Source organism: Solanum verrucosum, unplaced genomic scaffold, assembly GCF_900185275.1.
Source record: "Solanum verrucosum unplaced genomic scaffold, falcon-dt-bn FXZP01000197.1, whole genome shotgun sequence".
NCBI lineage: Eukaryota > Viridiplantae > Streptophyta > Magnoliopsida > Solanales > Solanaceae > Solanum > Solanum verrucosum.
In genome coordinates, this window is record NW_026020363.1 from 1,424,686 (window position 1) to 1,445,825 (window position 21,140).

The following is a 21,140-nucleotide window of genomic DNA, read 5'->3' on the forward strand; positions in this document are numbered from 1 at the left end:
GTGTGAATTTTTGTTAAGGTTTGTAGCCTTCTAAAGCCATATTGATACAAACAAGGGTATTGAGGTAGATCCGATTAAGACGGATACGGTCAAGAGTTGGCCTAGACCTCTATCACCAACAGTTATTAGAAGTTTCTTGGGTTTGGCCGGTTACTATAGAAGATTTGTTAAGGGATTTTCCTCCATTGCTTCTCCATTGGCGGCTTTGACTCAAAAGAAGGCCAATATGGTTGGATGCTTGTGAGAAAACTTTCCAAGAGTTGAAGTATAGACTTACTTCCACTCCGGTTTTGACCTTACCGGAAGGTATGGATGGCTTTGTGGTATATTGTGATGCCTCTAGAGTGGGGTTGGGATGTGTGATTATGCAAAACGGTAAGGTGATTGCCTATGCTTCAAGGCAACTAAAAGTTCATGCGAAGAACTATCTTACCCATGACCTTGAATTAGTGGCGGTGGTATTTGCCTTAAAGATTTGGAGGCATTATTTGTATGGGGACCATGTTTATGTTGTCACCGATCATAAAAGTTTACAATATGTGTTTACCCAAAAGGACTTGAATCTTCGCCAAAGAAGGTAGCTTGAATTGTTGAAAGACTATGATATGAGTGTCCTATATCACCCCAGAAAGGCGAATGTAGTAGCGGATGCTCTTAGTTATCTATCAATGGGTAGTGTTGCACATGTAGATAATGATAGAAAAGAGTTGTCCCGAGATGTCCATAGGTTGGCCCGATTGGGTGTTCGATTGGTAGACTCCGCCAAGGGTGGGATTATGGTTCATAAAGGGTCAGAATCATATTTTTTAGCCGATGTTAAAGAAAAGCAATTTCTTGATCCGACTTTGGTAGAATTGAAAGAAGCGGCAATTAGAAAGTCTGTTGAGTCTTTCTCCCAAGGGGGAGATGGTGTCCTTAGATATCAAGGTCGATTATGTGTTCCAAATGTTGATGACTTGAGGGAAAATATATTGACTAAAGCCCACAGTTCTCGGTATTCTATTCACCCCGAAGCCACTAAGATGTACCGTGACTTGCGGGAAGTCTATTGGTGGAATGGGATGAACAAGGATATTGCGGGATTTTTGGCCAAATGTCCAAATTGCCAACAAGTGAAGGTTGAGAATCAAAAATTGGGAGGTTTATCCAAAGGCATTAGTATTTCTACTTGGAAGTGGGAAGATTTGGATATGGACTTCATAGTAGGGTTGCCACGAACTCGGCATCAATTGATTCGATTTGGGTCATAGAAGACCGAATGACGAAGTCAGCCCATTTCATTCCCGTCAAGGTTTCTTTCTCGGAAGAAAATTATGCTAAGTTGTATTTGAGAGAGATGATGAGGTTAAATGGAGTGCCCTTGTCCATTATCTCTGATAGAGGTACTCAGTTTACTTCTCAGTTTTGGAAGTCTTTCCAAAAGGGTCTTGGCATTAAGGTTAAGCTTAGCACAGCTTTTCAGTCACAAATCGATGGTCAAGCGGAGCGTACTATCCAAACTTTGGAAGATATGTTAACAGATTGCGTGATTGATTTCAAGGAAAATTGGAATGACCATTTGCCTTTGATTGAATTTGCCTGTAACAATAGCTACCATTCTAGTATTAGTATGGCTCCATTTGAGGCTTTTTATGGTAGGAGGTGTAGATCTCCTATAGGATAGTTTGAGGTGGGTGAGGTTGCTTTGATAGGACCTGATTTAGTTCATGAAGCTATTGAGAAAGTTCAGCTCATTAGAGAGAGGTTGAGAATGGCCCGAAGTCCACAAAAAGTCTTATGCCGAGTTAGAATGAGAGACCTTGAATTTGATGTGCTTGATTGGGTTTATTTGAAAATATCACCCATGAAGGGTGTGATAAGGTTTGGTAAGAAAGGGAAACTTAGTCCCTGTTTTGTAGGCACATATCAAATTTTGAGGTGTGTTGGTAAGGTTGCATATGAGCTTGAATTGCCAAATGAGTTGGCGTCGGTGCATCCGGTTTTCCATGTCTCTATGTTGAAAAAGTGTGTTGGAGATCCAACATCCATAGTAGCCCTAGAAGGGTTAGGAGTGAAAGAGAACCTTTCCTATTAAAAAGTTCAGGTTGAGATTCTAGACCAGCAAGTTATGAAATTGAGGAACAAAGAGGTTGCTTCCGTAAAAGTGTTATGGAGAAACCATCTCGTTGAGGGTTCTACTTGGGAGGCCGAATCTGATATGATGTCCCGATATCCCCTTATTTTTCCTTCTCTAGCTTGAGGTAATGAATTTCCTCTTGATTTGCTCTTGTTTGAGGTCATATGTGTTTTATGTGTTTCCATGATTTCCTCAAATTGCATGTTCATGAAAAAGCTAATTTTGAAGAAAATGGCTTTTGTGAATTATTTTCCTCATGTTTTTGTGCATTGAGTATGAGTTGCCTATAGACTGCATGAGATGAGTTAAAGAACATGCCTTAACTTGGAGTGGAGATTTCCTCCTTGAGTATGTGCGTTTTGTATAGATTGCATATAGGCTCCATGAGATTGTGTTAAGCATTGCTTTTAAGTTGGAGATGATAGTTCCTCCTTAAGTGTAAGAAATCTGAAAAGTTTCATGCATATTGGGTTTTTAGATGTAGTTCCTACTCCCTTATGGTGCATGGAGTATGTTTAGCTTGGAGTTGAGGTTTCCTCCTCGTTTGTGTGTATTTTGATAAGTTGCATGCATGATGGGCTGCTAGTCTTGAGTCTTTTCATTAAGAAACATGCTTAGAATCTCATTCGAGAACGAATATTCCCAAGAGGGAGATATTGTAACACCCTGTAGCCTAAAGAGGAAATCTTAGCGGATTTTTAGTATTTCCAGGTGTCACCCACGAGCGCCAACCACTCCCATGGTTGGAGCCAGTCCCCGTAGGTGAGCCTCGTGGATGGGCACCATGGACACTGCCTAGGTGGACCCATGCCTCGTGGATGGGTCCATAGCCCGTGGTTTGGGTTTCGTAGGTCCAAGGCCCCATTTTCAGACTCTCTGACCATGAACCACGATCGACCAAGACGGACCGTAAGTCCATCCACAGTCCGTCAGTCGTGGTCTCATAGGTCAGGGGCATATGGGTCTTTTATGGTTTTAATTAAATTGAAGTGGTGTCGATTTGACTAAGTCTAAAGCACCTATATAAGTATTTTTAACCCCAAAAACGCGTCATACAAGTCATTCTCTCAAATCCCAAAAGAAAACTCAAAACTCCTCTCAAAAATTCTCTGTGTAGAAGTTGGAAGAAGAAGGAAGAAGTTAAAGCTTAAGGTCAAGTCAAGTCTCCAATATTCAAGCTTGTGAGAGCTTTGTAATCAAGGTATGATGGATTTTCATCCATGGGATCCTTCCTCCCATGGAGTCCCCTAGAATTCCACAATTGGAAGAAGATTTCCCCAATTCTAGTTAGGGTTTGTTCCAATGTTGTGGGTTATGTTGAATGTTGATCCAATTAAGTGAATTATGATTTTTTATGATTGAATTGGTAGGATTACATGTTTATAGGATGAAATTACATGTACCCATGTCTATTCCATGTTTCTAACTTAGAATATATGAAATTGGGTTTGATGCCTTGAAGGGAAACTTTATGGGTTTTGATATCTCCTTATAGGATTGATGAATTATGACTAGAATTGCTTGAGATTGAAGCATATATGATGAATATGATGTTAATTGCTTGAGAATAAATCTTATATGATGGTCCTGAGAATTAGGGTTTCGAGAGTAAAGCTTATGATATGAATTGTTCGTAATTGATGTTATTTTTTAGGAAGGGATACTTCCCATATGAATTGCTTAATTATGAATGTATGAATGTGAAATGTTTACTCACATGAATGATTCTAGGTTGAAAGGATTGCTCACTTAAAATGAATCTAGACTAAAAGCCTATGTAATTGATGAGGCAAAAGGTGATTACCCTTGACCTTCATATGTAAGGATATGAGGGTGATTCTCATAGTCCATAGAATTGAACAAGAGTTGAGTCCCCACGTTCATACTATGATGAATGTACATGGAGGCGAGTGCCCATGCTCCTTATGAAATGATGTAGAGGCAAGTACCCGTGTCATATGATGAGTACCCGTGATCTTAAAGAAAGTAAGGCAGGAGGCGAATACCCATTAGCCTTTATAAGCTAGGCATAGAGGCAAATCCCCATGTCTTTAAAAGTGAGTATGTACGATATTATTATGTTATGAAAATGATTTGCTTTGGAGTGTTGCTAGATATGCCTTCCATGATGTAAGTTTTACTAGAGTTGGATGATAAGTCTTGGCTAAGGTTAAGTGAGGCTACTTAAAGAAGTATTCCTCTTTCATTATGATGTTTATTATGTCTTTATTATGATCATGCCTTATGTCTTATGTTGACTAATGCTTATGTTATATTTTTTATGCTAGCCATCATATTTAGTACATTTTGGTACTAACGCATACTCTTGCCTACATTCTTATCAAATGTAGGGTCCGGCGCTCTCAATTCACACGCTTGTGGCTAGGTTCTTAGTTGATCAAGGAAGTGAAGCTTTGGTGAGTCATCATTGTATTCGAGGATTGGATCACCCCTTTATCTCTTTTATGTCTTTCTTTTCATGTAGGACTATTGTATGGGCTGCGTCCCAAGATTTTATCTCTTATGTTAGATATTTTGAGACAATGTTGTTAGACTTCCGCTCATTTTATAAAAGACTTTTATTGTGTTGAAAATGTTTTAAATTTCTGCACTTTTCTATTACTTTATGTTATGATATGCTAAGTGGTTTGTATGAGGCCTCTCGGGGTCTTATAGGCCTTGTTACATCTAGGGGGTACCCCTGGGTCATGACAGAATGGTTTGGATGTCCTATAATTTTCTATAGAAGCCTTGTGTCATTCGGAAGATATAGTTGATCTTTGAATCTGAAGACTATATCTCCTCAATGGCTAAAAAAGTTTGTTGTTGAGCCTTGCCTATGAGTTGAAGTAAGGTAGGATCCTCGTTTTGTAACACCTTCACCTCCACAATAGAGATGATATTACCCAGTACTGAACTCTGACTGTAGTATCATTTGCGTCTAATAATCTAACCCCCAACAAGCAAGATGATGGAGCTCTTAGGCCATATGTCGGTTCTAAGCTCCCAAAGGTGAAAGATTGTCCACAGACTTATAATTGAGGGCATCATCTACTATATTGGATTTCCTTGGATGATATATGATATCCACATCACATACTTTCAGTAATTCATGCCATTTGTGCTATTGTAGGTTCAACCTTTTCAGTCTAAAAATATATTGGGGGCTCTTACGATCTGTATAAATATCAACATTAAAGACGTTCAAGTAATTCCTCAAAATCTTCAAGGCATGAATAATTGCAATCAACTTTAAATCATAGGTCGCGTAGTTCTCTTAATTCTTTTTTAATTGTCATTAAGCATAAGCAATTACCTTTCTATGATTTGTCAGAACATAAACCAGCCTAATGCTTGAAGCATAATAATACATTGCATTGCCCTCTAGACCGCCTTGTAAGGTCAGAACATAGACCAGCCTAATGCTTGAAGCATAATAATACATTGCATTGCCCTCTGGACCGCCTTGTAAGGTCAGAACTAGTGCTGAAGTCAATCAATCTCTCTGATCTTGGAATCTCCCCTCGTATGGTCCACTGAAACTTAGCATTTTTCTTAGTCAACATTATCATGGCTACTGAAAGTGAAAAAAAATATTTCCACAAACCTTTTGTAATACTCTACTAACCCTTAGAAAGATTCGAACTTCTACCAGGTTCATAGGTTTAGGCATGGTTTTCACGGCCTCAATCTTTTGTAAGTCAACCCGAACCAGCATCTAATACAATATGCCCCCCAAAAAAACATCAAACACAACCAAACCTCATACTTTGAGAACTTAGCATACAACCTTTAACCTTGGAGTAACTGAATCACTACTTGGAGATGACCCCTATGTTTGCCTCTGAATGAGAATGTACCAGAATACCACTATCTAATACAATTGTGAGAAAGTCTAAAACAACATCAATATATTAATCATCAAAGTTGTAATTATTGTTGGGGTATTCGTCAATCTGAAAGACATTACAAAAAACTCAAAATGGACATATCTAATCATGATGGTTGTCTTTGGAATATTACTCTCTCGAACAAGTACCTAGTGGTACCCTAAATGTAAATCAATCTTTGGGAAGCATCCAACATCATATAGTTGGTCAAAAATATCCATCAATCCTTTATAGTGGATATTTGTTCTTTATAGTCGCCTTATTCAGTTTTTGATAGTCTATACACTTTTCCAATGAGTCATGTTTCTTCCACACAAATAACATTAGTGCACTGCTTGGTGATGCACTAGACCTAATGAAGCCCTTATCTAATATATCCGTCAAAATATTTTTTTCAATTCCTTTATTTTTTCTGATGCAATTCTAAGTGGGGGAATTGATACGGTTGGACATCTAGTAATGTATCAATAGAAATTCAATCTCCTGTTTTAGGGGAATAACAAGATGTTTGCTTGAAAATACAAATAGAAACTCATTGACCACTAGAATAACTGAAGAGTCGATGACTTAGCATCAATATCTAAAACTCGCTAAGAGAATATGATAAATGCAGCCTTTGGCAACCATTTCATTACCTGAAGATTGGAAATAAACTTGCCTTTCGGCATTTCTACATAAGCCTACCATCCTTGTACTACTTCCCTTGGGAATTGAAATCTAACAGTCTTCTCTCGATAGTCGACATTAGCATAACAAGGTTTCAGCCAATCCATGCCCATATTAATAAGAAAGTCGAGCATCTCTAGCTCTATCAAGTCTACAAATTTCAGACAACCAACAATCTCTACCGTAAAATCTCGATAAATCCTCTTGAGCATAAGGACTTAGTCAGATAAGAAACACAAAGCACGATTTATATCTCATGCGTACTTATAACTCTGCTCTATTGCACGATCTACAAATAGAAAGAAATGTAACCAGTCCTACTTGCCTTTTACCCTCCTAATTAAAGGTGTAGTGCACAACACACCTATAAACAAGAATATACAAGACACGACTTGTGGACTCCCTAGGACACGACTTGCTCTGATACCAAATTTATCACGCCCCAAAATAAGGGAGGAGTGACTAGCACTCGATACCTTATTCATTGAAGTTAGCCACTGAAACATACTAATTGACTCAACTATGGTCCTAGAAGGTCGGGAAGAATAACATCAAAAATACTAAGTCTAGACCATTAAGGTCATAACCTAAATAACAACAAGTCATATAAACGAAGGTAGATAAGCCAAAAATAATAAAGTACTAGTTAGCCGATGCAGCCGCAACTAAAGACATACATACGTACATACATATATATACAGGCCAAGCCTATGGGATTGTAGAATGGAAGTTGTAGAAAGAAACCCAGAATATTGTGTCCATAATAGCCTCTAAGAGTGTCATAAGCATTGGTTGGGACAAGGCCTCGATTATACCCAAATTGTACAACAAAAGTAAGAATTCTATGAAAGCTCCGAAAAGAGGTGGAGCTTACCAACTCACGGTTGAACCTCGAGTTCTAGCGGGTCAATCAAAATATGTACCTGGACCTGCACGCACGAAACAAATGCAGCGTCCTAAAGAAACATGACATCAATGTGGATAAGATGTAGAGTCATACATACTTGTTGTAAAGAGGATAATAAGGATACCACATGAAACGGACACTCTGGTAGACTTTGTGGCTGAAATTGAACTTTATATAAATTAAATATGCATGATATGATCATGTAATCTAATGTTGTGAATACATATATATAGATGCAAATGCATGTCATGCACAACCAAGTTTTAGCAATCGTGGTGCCTTCGGTAGCTAACCGACATCATAATCACCAACGTGTGGCCATCTTTGTCTCATATTGTCACGACCCAATGTATACCCTAGGTGTAACAGAGCATAAAGGGCCCTGAAAGGCCCTACACAAGACATTTATCATGCATCATACAAGATAATATAAGATCAAGAGATTTTAGAAGACGATTCATTTCATAAAGTGTTTTGTCAAAACGAAGCGGAAGTCTACATAGTCTCAAAAGCCATCTATTACATCAAGAGTGATCAGAACGTAACCGGTACATCACAAACAATACTGAAGTAAAGACAATAAGAAACAAAGGCTCGGTCCTCGAAATATGATGACTCACTTATCTGTAATATCTACTAAGTGATTCGTAGCCACGGAGATGGAAAACTGGAACGTCGGACCGTACATTAGGAAACAATGTAGGCAAAAGTATGTGTTAGTACAAAAATGTACCAAGTATGATACAATGCATAGTGTTATAAAATCATGCTAAAAGGACATTTTCGTGATATGCAAAGACCAAATTAAAACATAAGATGAGAGGTTAAAATCATAAACATGATCATGGTCAATGCAAGTAAAATCATCTTTGAACACATGTGAGATACTTCTTGAAGTAACCTTAGTTCATCATTATTCTGGAAAGTAGTCTTAACCGACATAGAGACCATGTGAGCTATAACATGGAATTGGGTGTCTGCCCCACACCGAAAAGGGGTGTCCTTACTTGCCAAGGTAACAACCTTAACTTCTAGCTTACGTACATCCTATCACGACCCAAGGTATCCCCTAGGCGTAACATCGTGTATAAGACCTCGAGAGGCCCCATACAAGCCACTTAGCATTCATCATACAAGATAATAGAACATAAGAGATTTAAACGGCAGTTTCAACATATCAAAGTCTTATAGAGAAAAGCAAAAGTCTAAACATCGTCTCAAAACCATCTAGTACATAAGGTTGATCGGGGTGTAGCCCATACGTCAAGTTCAAAAACTGAAAGTAAAGACAATAAAGGAATCAAGCTCGGTCCTCGGGGAATGAGGACTCACCAATCTTCTATCTTCTGTATGAGATCCCTAGCCACAAACATAAGAATTTGTAAGGTCAGACCCTACATTTTAGGAAAATATAGGCAAGAGTGTACGTTAGTACAAACATGTACCAAGTATGATAGCCATGTATACAATATTTGAAAACATGTTTAAAGAGAGACATATTTCATGGTATGCAATGACCAAGCTAAAACGTGAGATAAGAGGTTAAAATCATGAATCATAAAAACATGGTCAATACCAGTAGACATCATTTTAAAACACATGTGAGATACTTCTTGCCATACCTTAGCTCATCATAACTTGCTTGTGGAAGTAGCCCTAACCGACATATAAGAACATGTAAGCTATTAACATGGAATTCGGTGTATCCCCCACCAAAAAGGGTTGTCCCACTTGCCAAGGTAATGATCATGAACTTCTAGCTTATGTGGATCCACTAGCTAATGTCTATCTAGACAATCCTACATAATCGCCACTTGTCCACTCGATACTAAGATTAACTTCTATGTAATAGTTCTTAATCATATTCATCTTATCTTTTAAAGGAACATGGGTAATCGCCTCTTGTCCTTGCATCAAGTGACATGCGTAGTCGCCTCTTGTCTTTCAATAGAGAGCATGGGTAATCGCCTCATGCCTCAACATTAGAATAGCTCCTTAACATTGGTTCATTTTAGGTAAAAAAGCCTTTCAACCTTAAGAACCCTTCTTATTTAAGATTATCCTTTCATAATCATGTTTTCATGTGTATGTGGAAAATCCTTTCAACAACATCATTGATACTTCACTCTCAAAGCATCCTGAAAACAATTACATCAAATTTATGAGAATATGCATAATTCCATAATTCACCTTTCATAGTTCAAAACCCACTTTCAATAATCAATATCTAGAAAACATGGGTTAGACATGGACTCATAGGGAATCATCTTAAAATCACGAAATTATATCAATTCATGCATAAAAGTTCATAAATCAATTTAGTAGATCAACATTTAAAGGAACCCATGACATGGAAGAAAACCTAACTCGATTGGGGAATTCTAACTTTGTAAATTGGAGAATTTGAGAACAGCATGGAGGAAAGGGCTCCATTGATGAAAACTATCATACCTCAATGCCGAAATATTGACTTCAATAGTGGAATTTGAGACTTGACTTACAAATCCTAGCTTTCTTCTTCAACTTTTAGAGAGAGAAATATTTAAGGGGAAGTCTTCTTTTAGGAATTTGAGAGAATGATTTCAATAGGGGAAATTTGGGGGTAAAAGTACTTATATAGGGATTTAGGTGAAAGGTAAAACGACATAGTATTAGGCTATATATTAGGAAACGACCAAAACCCCTAAGAAAATAATTGCCGACACCATTGATGTTGGGGACCTACGATTCCACCAACGCACCATCTTGGTCATTCGTCGATGAGTTTAGAGACCTTGATCTTTGGACCTAGACTGACGAGATCCACCCATGGGCCGTGGTCCCAATGACAGACCGTGGGTCTCAACTTTCCTGAAATTTCTCTTATGTCTAGAACAAATCTACGAGACCTATTTACGACTCGTACACTGAACGACAGACCATCTTGGTGAACCATTGAAATAGTACTGAAACTTGATATTTTAGGAAAATTCAACTTGCCAATCATGGGCCTACCTATGGTCCGTGTGTCAGACGATGACCATTGGTGGCGTTCGTCAGTTCTGGCACCAGATTTTCTGAAGGACTATAATTTTCTCTTTTCTGAATCCGAGGTGTTACAAATGTAAAAGCTAATGTCTATCTAATACAATCATCATCTATCTAAGACAGCATCCTATGGTGGCACATAGGTATGGGATAAGGAGATTGCTACTAGAAACCTGGCCTCCTACTATGGGAGAGCTTCCATCTCAATATCCTCTCAGTGATGAGCATAAAACGCATGGAATAGTCATAAATCTTAACTTGTCTTATCATTCATGGAAGGCACATCAAGTAGCCAATCCAAGCTAGCTTTCATTGGAATAGCTCCTAAAACTTGATTCAAAGTTCAGTTGAGAAAACCCTTTCACATTCATGTATTGAGTAGTACGTGAGAAATGCTTTCACAACAACAAAATTTATGTTTTACTCTCATAGAAACTGAAATCATTTTCATCAACTTCATAAAAACTATGCATATCTTCATAAACTCATTTTTCAAAGTTCAAAACTCACATTATATCATCATAATTTAATAATATGGGTTATGCATGGGTTCATGGGGATTCATCTTAGAGACATGAAATTTTCTCAATTCATCCATAATAGTTCATAAAACAATCAATTGGATCAACACTGAAAGGAACCCATGATAAGAAAACCCTAAATTCAATAGGAGACTTCTAACTTGTAAATTGGATAATTTCGGAACCCTATGGAGGAAAGAGCTCCATAGGTGAAAAATATCATACCTTGGAGTTCAAAGCCCTTAAGCAATTGGTGAACTGGAGACTTGATCTTGAAACCCTAACTTGACTCCATTTTCTTCCTTAGAGAGAGAAATATTTGAGAGGATGACTTGATCTTCTTTTAGAAATATGAGAGAATGAATTGAATTAGGTGATTTTGGGGGTAAAAATCATTAAATAAGGTTTTGGGTAGAAGGTAAAACGACGTAGTATTGAGTGAAAACAATTAGGAAAAGACTCAAAAGCCCCTGATTTAAAACCTGACAAAGTGACTTCAAGGAGGCCTCCACAGGACGTCTACAGCACCACGACCCGTCAAGTGGGCGTGAAGATGCTCTACCCGATAGGGCTTCACTATTTTGGGTATAACATTTTACTCCAAGCTTGGAATTAGGCAAACTCGGTGGTGTTGGAAAGAGGACTCAGAGATTTTTAATTCGATTAGTCATGGACCACCTAATTATTTTTGTGCTAAAATATATGATCGTTTGAAGTTGACCATAAACTCTAAGTTTGATAAACCCCCTTCATGGACGACTTCATGGGCCATTTAGACGTCCATGGACATTCATAGTGACTTGGGGCTAGACCTTACTGACTAGGTGACTTGGACGACCCGTTTGACAGTTCGTCAACATCACCATGAGCCTTCTAGGGGTCCGTGAGAGTGAACCTGTCTAGGGAAGGTTCTGGAAATTTACCACGAGCACCCAATTGGACTGTGGTCCCCTACACGGCCCGTCTAGGGCTTCGTAGAGGGTTTAATGGTCCACTTTTAGGTTCTTGACACGTCTGTTTGACCCCTTTCTATCCTTTCTCTAATCCAAGGTGTTACAATATCTCCCCCTTGGGAACATTCGTCCTCAATAAGATTCAAAACATCATAAGGAAGATAGGAACTAGACCTAGCAGCCCAACATGAATGCAATCACATAAATGCACATATCCGAGGAGGAAACTTCAACTCCAAGCTAAATCATGTTAAAAACATCATTTCATAAGGTCTATATGCAACTCATACTCAAATGCACATAAACATGAAGAAATCAATCAAGCTCACTCATTTTCTCAAAATCAAGTTTTTCATGAACATGCATAAATGAGGTATCATGGGAATATCTAAGACACATGACACCCAAAGAATAAACCATGAGGAACTACATACCCCGAGCTAGGGTAAAAACAAAAAGAAAGAGATGAGGTTAGGGGATATAATATCGGCCTCGGCCTCCCAAGTTGCACCATAAACTAACTGATTCCTCCAAACAACCTTTACTTTAAGCATTTTCTTTATATCTCAACTTTCAAACTTACTGGACCAAGATCTCAACTAGAACTTCTTCATAAGAAATGTTATCTGTTATGCCAAGACTCTCCAATGGTACTATACATGTCGCTTCACCAACACATTTCTTCAACAAAGAGATATGGAAGACTAGGTGCACCGATGCCAAATCATTAGGCAATTCAAGTTCATAAGCAACCTTACCAACACGCCTCAAAATCTTATACGAGCCCACGTAACGGGGACTAAGCTTCCCTTTGTTTCCAAATTTCATTACACCCTTCATGGGTGAAATTTCCAAGTAGACCCAATCATTCACATCAAACTCAATATCTCTTCTTCTAACATTGGCATAGGACTTTTGTCGACTTTGAGCCATTTTCAATCTTTCTCTTATAAGCCGAACTTTCTCCATAGCCTCATGTACCAACTCGGTACCTATCAACATAACTTCACCTACTTTAAACCATCATATATGAGATCTATACCTTCTACCATATAGAGCCTCTAATGGAGCCATACAAATACTTGAGTGCTAGCTATTATTATACGCAAATTCAATCAAAGGCAAGTGATCATCTCAATTACCTTTGAAGTCAATTGCACACGTTCTCATCATATCTTCCAAAGTTTGGATAGTACGCTACACTTGCCCATCGGTTCGCGGTGAAAGGCCGTACTAAGATTGACATGAGTACCAAGCCCTTTTAGGAAAGATTTCCAAAACTGAGAAGTGAATTGGGTACCAAGATTGGAGATAATGGACAAGGGCACTTCATGAAACCTAACCATTTCCCTTAAGTACAACTTAGCATAGTCCTTTGCCGAATATGAAACTTTGACGGTAATGAAATGAGATGATTTCGTCATACAATCTACTATAACCCAAATCGAGTCATGTTGCCGCCGGATGCGGGGTAAACCAACAACAAAGTCCATATTCACATCTTCCCACTTCTAAGTAGGAATACTAATATCTTGGGACAAACCTCCCAGCTTTTGATGCTCAACTTTCACTTGTTGTCAATTTGGACACTTAAAGAGAAATTTCGCAATATCTCTTTTCATCCAATTCAACCAAAAAACCTCCCGCAAATCACGATACATCTTGGTGGCTTCCGGGTGAATGGAATCTTGAGAACTATGGGCTTCTAATAAGATTTGTTCTCTCAAGTCATTCACATTGGGAACACACAAACGACTTTGATAACGAAGCACACCATTTACCCCTTGAGAGAAAGCCTCTACAGACTTTTTAAGCACCGCTTCCTTCCATTCAACTAAAGTTGGATCAAGACCTTGTTTGAGTTTCATATCCACCACAAAAGATGATTCTGAACCATTTTGGACCACAACACCACCTTTGGTGGAGTCTACCAATAGAACACCCATTCGGGTCAATCTATGAACATCTGGAACTAATTCTTTCTCACTATCCTTTATATGAGCAACACTACCCATTGACAATCGACTAAGAGCATCCGCCACCACATTTGCTTTATTGGGGTGGTAGAGAACACTTATATCATAATCCTTTAGTAACTCAAGCCACCTTCTTTGGCGAAGATTTTGATCCTTCTGTTTAGACACATATTGCAAACATTTGTGGTCGGTAAAGAATCGACATGAACACTATATAAGTGATGCCTCCAAATTTTCAAAGCAAACACAACCGCCGCTAGTTCTAAATATTGAGTAGTTCTTTTCGTGCACCTTAAGTTTCCTTGAGGCGTAGGCAATGTGTTTCCCATTTTTCATAAGGACATACCCTAACCCAATTCTTGAAGTATCACAATAAATAACAAACCCATTGGTTCCTTCTAGTAAAGTTAACACTTGAGTGGAAGGAAGTCTATCTTTCAATTCCTGAAAACTCTTTTCACAAGCTTCCAACCATAAGATTTTCACTTTCTTTTGGGTCAATACAATCAATAGAGCGGCAATCGATGAAAACCCTTCCATAAACCTTCTACAGTAACTGGCTAACCCAAGCAACTTTTAATATCTGATGGGAATAGAGGTCTATGCCAACTCTTTATCGCATCTGTCTTCGTAGGATCTACCTCAATACCCTTTTATGGAACAATGTGACCAAGAAAGGCCACAGATTTTAACCAAAACTCACATTTTGCAAAGAGTTGTTGGTCCTTGAGGACTTGCAACACAATCTTCAAATGTTCGGTATGCTCATCTTCACTCCTTGAATTGATCAATATATCATCAATAAGCACAATCAACATGCCAAGGTATTGTCTAAGCACCCTATAAATCAAATCCATAAAAGCAGCCAAATCATTATTCAAGCCAAAAGACATCACCAAAAACTCATAATAACCACACTGAGTTTGAAAAGTCATATTCGGAATGTCATCCTCTTTCACCCTCAATTGGTGATAACCCAACTGGAGGTCAATCTTAGAGAAGTAACTTGCTCCTTGTAGTTTGTCAAACAAATCATCTATCCTTGAAAGAGGATACTTATTCTTAATGGTAACCTTATTCAATTGATGGTAATCAATACACATATGAAGCAAGCTATCTTTTTTTCGAACAAACAAAACTGGAGCACCCTATGGAGAGATGCTCGGTCGGATGAAACCCTTATCCAAAAAATCTTTCAATTCCTTAAGCTCTGGCAAATCCATTCGGTAAGGAGGAATAGAGATAGGTTGTGTATTTGCTGTTGTAGTTGTTAATACAAATAAACCCCCTGATTTTTGACACTTGTGTCACCCCAAACTTGAATTATGTTTATCTTCGTAACTTTTTATTCCTATGATTGACTTGAGCATATTCTTACTTGCCTATTGATTCTCGATTACAAACCAATCCCTGTGGGATTCGACCCCAAATCACTTAGTTGGGTTATATTACTGACTAACGATCGTTGGCACTTAATATTGGATGAAGTGTCGTGATACATGAAATCAATATTCTATGATTATTTAGTTTTGGATTAGTAACTTAATTGTATTTTTTCATGTATGATGATATGTTGATGAATATTACTATTCTGTTGGGATTTTTTACTTAGCATTGAGAGGATATTGAGATTGAGACTCCCTCGTTACTAGAGGTCGGTCTTTAGTTGCAATTTCATTGTCCCTAACTACATGCCTCCATAGGATTTGTCTTAGAAAGACATAGCTAGTGGATCCACCTAAGATAGAATTTTAAAGTCGTCCTTGCCTTGGCAAATAAGGACATCTCTTTTCGATGTGGGAGCAAGACACTAGATTCCACGTTATAGCTCACGTGGTCTATGTCGATTAACAATAAATATCCCATAAAATGAACCAAGTTACTTTCAAAGGTTTTATGAAGTTTTCATTATGATTTTAAGATGCATTGATCATATTAACGATTTATGATTCTTCTTTAAAGATTTTACTATGTTTTAGCTTGGTCATGCATATCATGTTTTCCTTTATGTCCTCTTATGATCATGTTTTATATTCTTATGCATATCCCTCATACTTAGTATATTTCATGTACTAGTGCATATTTGTGCCTACATTGTCTTATAATGTAGGGTCTGATGCTTCTCTTCCTCCCCGCTCGTGACTTGTGATTGAGTGCTTGACGTGAAGATTTGGTGAGTCTTCATGTTCCGAGGACCATGTCACATTTACTTTGTTTTCTTATGTTTTAGTTTTTCAGATGTTGTATGTGGTGCATGAGTTACGTTTCAACCACTTCTTTCGATATATTTGATTGACTTGCCAAGACTATGAGTAGACTTCCGCTTTTATGTCAAACTTTTTTATGATATGAGATTTTCTACTTTATTTCTCGTATTTTCTATTATATTGTGTTGTATATAGGTCAAGTGTCTCATGTACATCCTCTTGGGGTCTTATACGTCATGTCACATCTAGGCTATATTTTGGGTCGTGACACTCCTATTCTCAGATACATCACTTTATGTGATGTATCCCTTGGTTACACATTTTATGCGATGTATCAGTCAGATACATCATTTTTCGCGATATATCGGTACGAATGCAATGTATCAGGATGTGGAGTAATGCATCTAAAATCGAGACGCGGTGTACTGATACATTGAGGTATGTATCCAAAATTGGGACATGATGTATCACGACGTTTTGAGATGTATCTGGATTCCACCAAATTTAAGGATTTTTTGTAATTTGGAAAATAGGAGATATGATGCAATTAGCTCTGAACACTAGGAGATTTGTGAAAAAATTTCAATATCTATACTTGGGAGTGGCAAACGAGCGAGTCGAGTCGAATATGAATCGATAAAAAATGAGTTAAATAAAAATAGATAAAGTACTCGACTCGACTCACATTTTAAATAGGTAAAAACGAGTTACCCAATGGATAATATGGGTACCCATATTATAATAGAAATCTTGTTCAAAGCAAAATGTAAAAGGCTTTTCTATGACCCCCACCCCCTACCAAACCCCCCCCACACCCCTACCCCCCTACCAGCCCTTCTAACACCCCCCTACACCCCATTCCAAAAAATATTAACAAAATTTTTTAAAAAAAAAATTGCCACCCTACTCCCCTACCAGCCCCCCACCACACATATCCCATCCCAAAAAAAATTAACAAAATTTTAATTTTTTTAAATAAAAATTACCACCCCACCTCCTACCAGGCCCCCACACCCCAATCCCCAAAAAAAATTAACAAAATTTTAAATTTTTCCATTAAAAGTTTTTTAAAAAAAAATTACTACTCCACCCCCTACCAGACCCCTCCCCCACACCCCACCCTTTATACTTTTTTTTTTTGTGTGAAAGAACATCATTTACCAATTTTATCCATTTAACTACCCACTTTTAAATCGGTATTATTCGTTTTTACCCATTTTTAAATGAGTTGGATACCCAACACATTTAAAATGGGTAAATATGAGTGGATACCCATATTAATTACCCATAGATTCTATACTATAGTCTATAAGCCTTTTATAAAAAAAATTCTCAATTTCAAATGAAAGATCATCCCAAACTATTACTTTAAATTCTTTGGCCCACAAAATTTGGGCTAGATTTGGTTGAGCTGGCCTGCTTTGATGACTCTATTTATTCCCTCTTGAACTTTTCCCGAAAAGTCAATTACACACTTAAACTATCATAGTGACCTATTACACACCTATACTATTCAAAAGTGAATTTTCTTACCCACTAAAACCGACGTGCCAAAAAAATAAAACAAAAATAAAAAATAGGCGCGTCAATTTGAAATTAAAGTTAAAAAAAAAATGGATTCAAAAACTATCTTTATTTTAGTTATTAAAAATTATGTCTTTCTTTCTCTAATCTTGACCTTAGATGGTGGTATCAATCTCTGTTGAGATTCAACCCATTGAGATATAGAGAGGGGAAAGAAATCATGATTTATAATAGTTGAAGGTAGACATCTCAATAGCATGGACTACAATAAAGATAGATCCACTCACTTTTAGTTAGGGGTGATGAAATCGGATAAATGTGGGTAGCCATGGATGTAGAAGTATCAAATTTGATAGTTGATGATCTTCAAATGCTAGAGGAAATTTTTTGAGCTAAGATCGAGCTCAACGAAGATGGTTGTCGATTGGTGTTGTTGTGGATGGAAAATACATCAAGGAGTGTATAGATCCTAGAGTGTGAAGGCTAAAATTCTTACAGATTTCTAAATGTGTGTTTGTTCATTTTTTTCCTTTTTGATCTCTTTTGTTTTGTTTTATTGTTGTTTCCTTTTTGCATCTTTTTGTTTTTGTTTGGACCGGATGTCTTTTTGTTTTCTTATTAGTCAATAAATGGGCCTTTGTGCCCTCGTTCAATTTTTTAAAAAAAAACTCTCACCCCCACACCTCTTCTTCTTCTTCATTCTTTATTTTCATCACATTTCTTTATTTTTTATCACAATCTTAAAGCACAATTTTTTTTTTCGCAATTAGATTAATTCTCATAGATTTGTTAGTGAATAATTGTATTTTATCTAGAAAAATTTTGATTGATTGTTTCTATCTTTTTCTTTTTTAACTTTGTTAAAGAAATTTTGGTTGTTGATCAATTTTTGAGTTTGGTGGTAATAGCAGCTTTATGGGTTTGGTGGTGATGGGTGGCGGGTGACAAACATTAAAAGAGGTATTTGAAGGTGGTGAAGAAGAAAAAATTGATATTGATACTTGTGGTGGTGATATTTAGTGTTGGGTGACAAAGAAGAAGAAAAATTGAAGGTGATATATTGGTGGTGAAGAACAAAATCAATAGTGAAGGTGAGACCAGATATGATTTTCCGATGAAATGAGAATTGAAAATGGGTGAGATTAGTGATGAAGATGACATAATTATTAGAGAATTAAAATAATTAATTAGGAATTAGTTAGAGTAAAATATAGTTAACAAACGAAAAGTTAATTAACAAAGAAAAGAAAACCAAAAATTATAATTTATGACATGACACTGACGTAGCGCTGATGTGGAAGCGAGCACCACATAATGTGAGAGAGGTGTTATACGTCTCAGGATGGTAATAAATTCACTTTTGAGTAGTTAAGGTGTGTAATATGTCACCATGATAGTTTAAGCGTGTAACTAACTTTTTGAGACAAGTTCAGGGGGAAATCTATGCATTTTCCCTTTATACAAATCAAAATACTCTCTCTTTTATCACACCACTAATCTATCTCCTAAAATCTCTCACTTCCCCTTAAATAACTCAACCAAATTAAAATTCAAATTCAAATTTTGAAAATTTCATTCCTCCCTCCTAATCAATAGACGCATTCAAACCATGGATGAACAATCTCCATAAAAAGTAAAAGAACCCTCTTCTAGTAACAATGACTCAAAAATACATGTGAAAGACGATTCTAGTGTAATGGACCAACAAGAATTTATAGATTTCAAGGTACTTCTATTTTTTATTTTTTTTATTTGTATAAGTATAGTTAAATTCAATAGTTTTTTTTCTGTGTATGAGCATTCAATTGAGTTGCATTATGACTTATTTGTACATAATTACATAAGTTTAAGCCACATATGTATAAAACAATATTTATACAATATATCAGTTATAGTTATACAATTCCAACATTTGTTTAAATATACAGTTAAATTCATTAGGTTTTCTATAAATGAGTATTTAATTGGTTTCCATTATGCCTTAGTTGTATATGTTACATAATTTGTAGACACATGCATAAAACAACAATTATATAATATAACAATTATAGTTATACAATCTCAAAATTTTGTATAAGCATATCTGTTTTTTATTTTTTTATTTTGTATATATCTAATATAACTTGTACACATACATTTTTCATAATAACATCTAATATATTTGTACAACTAATTATATTAATGTTATTTATTTAGGAAGTCCAGTTTATGGTCAAAGAATGTCCAAAGGATGCCCCACATATGCAAGAAGAATAAGTCATATTTGGTAAGGAATTCTAATTATTAGATTTAATAACCATGAATTAAGGGATCGTTTTCATTTTTACAATCGAAATTGCCGCACATTTAACTAAATTAACTTAATAACCAATTTATATAATTAATTAAAATCAACCTAATTATACAAACGAAATCTCTTTAGCTACTAAAACTATAGCTACACTATTTAAATAGGCAAACTCTAGCTATGAAGGCCTAGTATGTTTCACATCTTAGCTATTTGTGAATTTTTCTCTCTATTTTACAAGAGTATGTCTCTTTTGCAGTTCAAGTCATTTTCTTACTTGGGAGAAGAGAAAATATTTATTTTCCATGTGGGTTCTCGACATAGGGGTGTTTACAGGTCAATTGGGTCGGTTATTGGTCAAAATTAAACCAACTTAATCGGTTTTTAAACTTTCAAAATCAAATCAAACCAATTATAATATAAATTTATCGATTTGGTTGTTATTGGTTACAATTTGATTTGGTTCGATATTCGTTTATTTACCATACACAAAAATAAAGGCAATGATTCATTCAAAATGGGAAAAAAGTGATAACAATCTATTCAAAACGAAAATAGTTAGAATGACTATATTATAGAATTTACAATCACTAAATTTATAGTGAATAAAGCTTCAAAATTCACCATTTTTACCTAGAAGGAATAAATAATGACATTTCCAGTCACACCTAGAATAATAAATTTTGATGAAAATGTATATAGGATCTTTAAAACTATTTGTAAAAACAATATATTATGTATGTATAAATCATATATATATATATATATATATATATATATATATGTATATAAGAGAACTCTAGGCCCGCCTACGTAGCACCACCACAAACCAGGTTTCCCTTTTCATTTATTTATTTCCAAAACTACTCTTCCCCTTTAATGAAAAGTTGTGACTTTTTTGAAGAGTTGCCACTTTTATGAAAAGTTGTGACTTTTATGAAAGGTTGTGACCTTTCCGAAGGGTTGTAACTTTTCCAAAGAGTTGTGACCTTTCTGATAAGGCACAATAAGTATTTAATCACACTATCCTTTGTTGTCTATAAATAGAAGGCTTTCCTCTCATTTT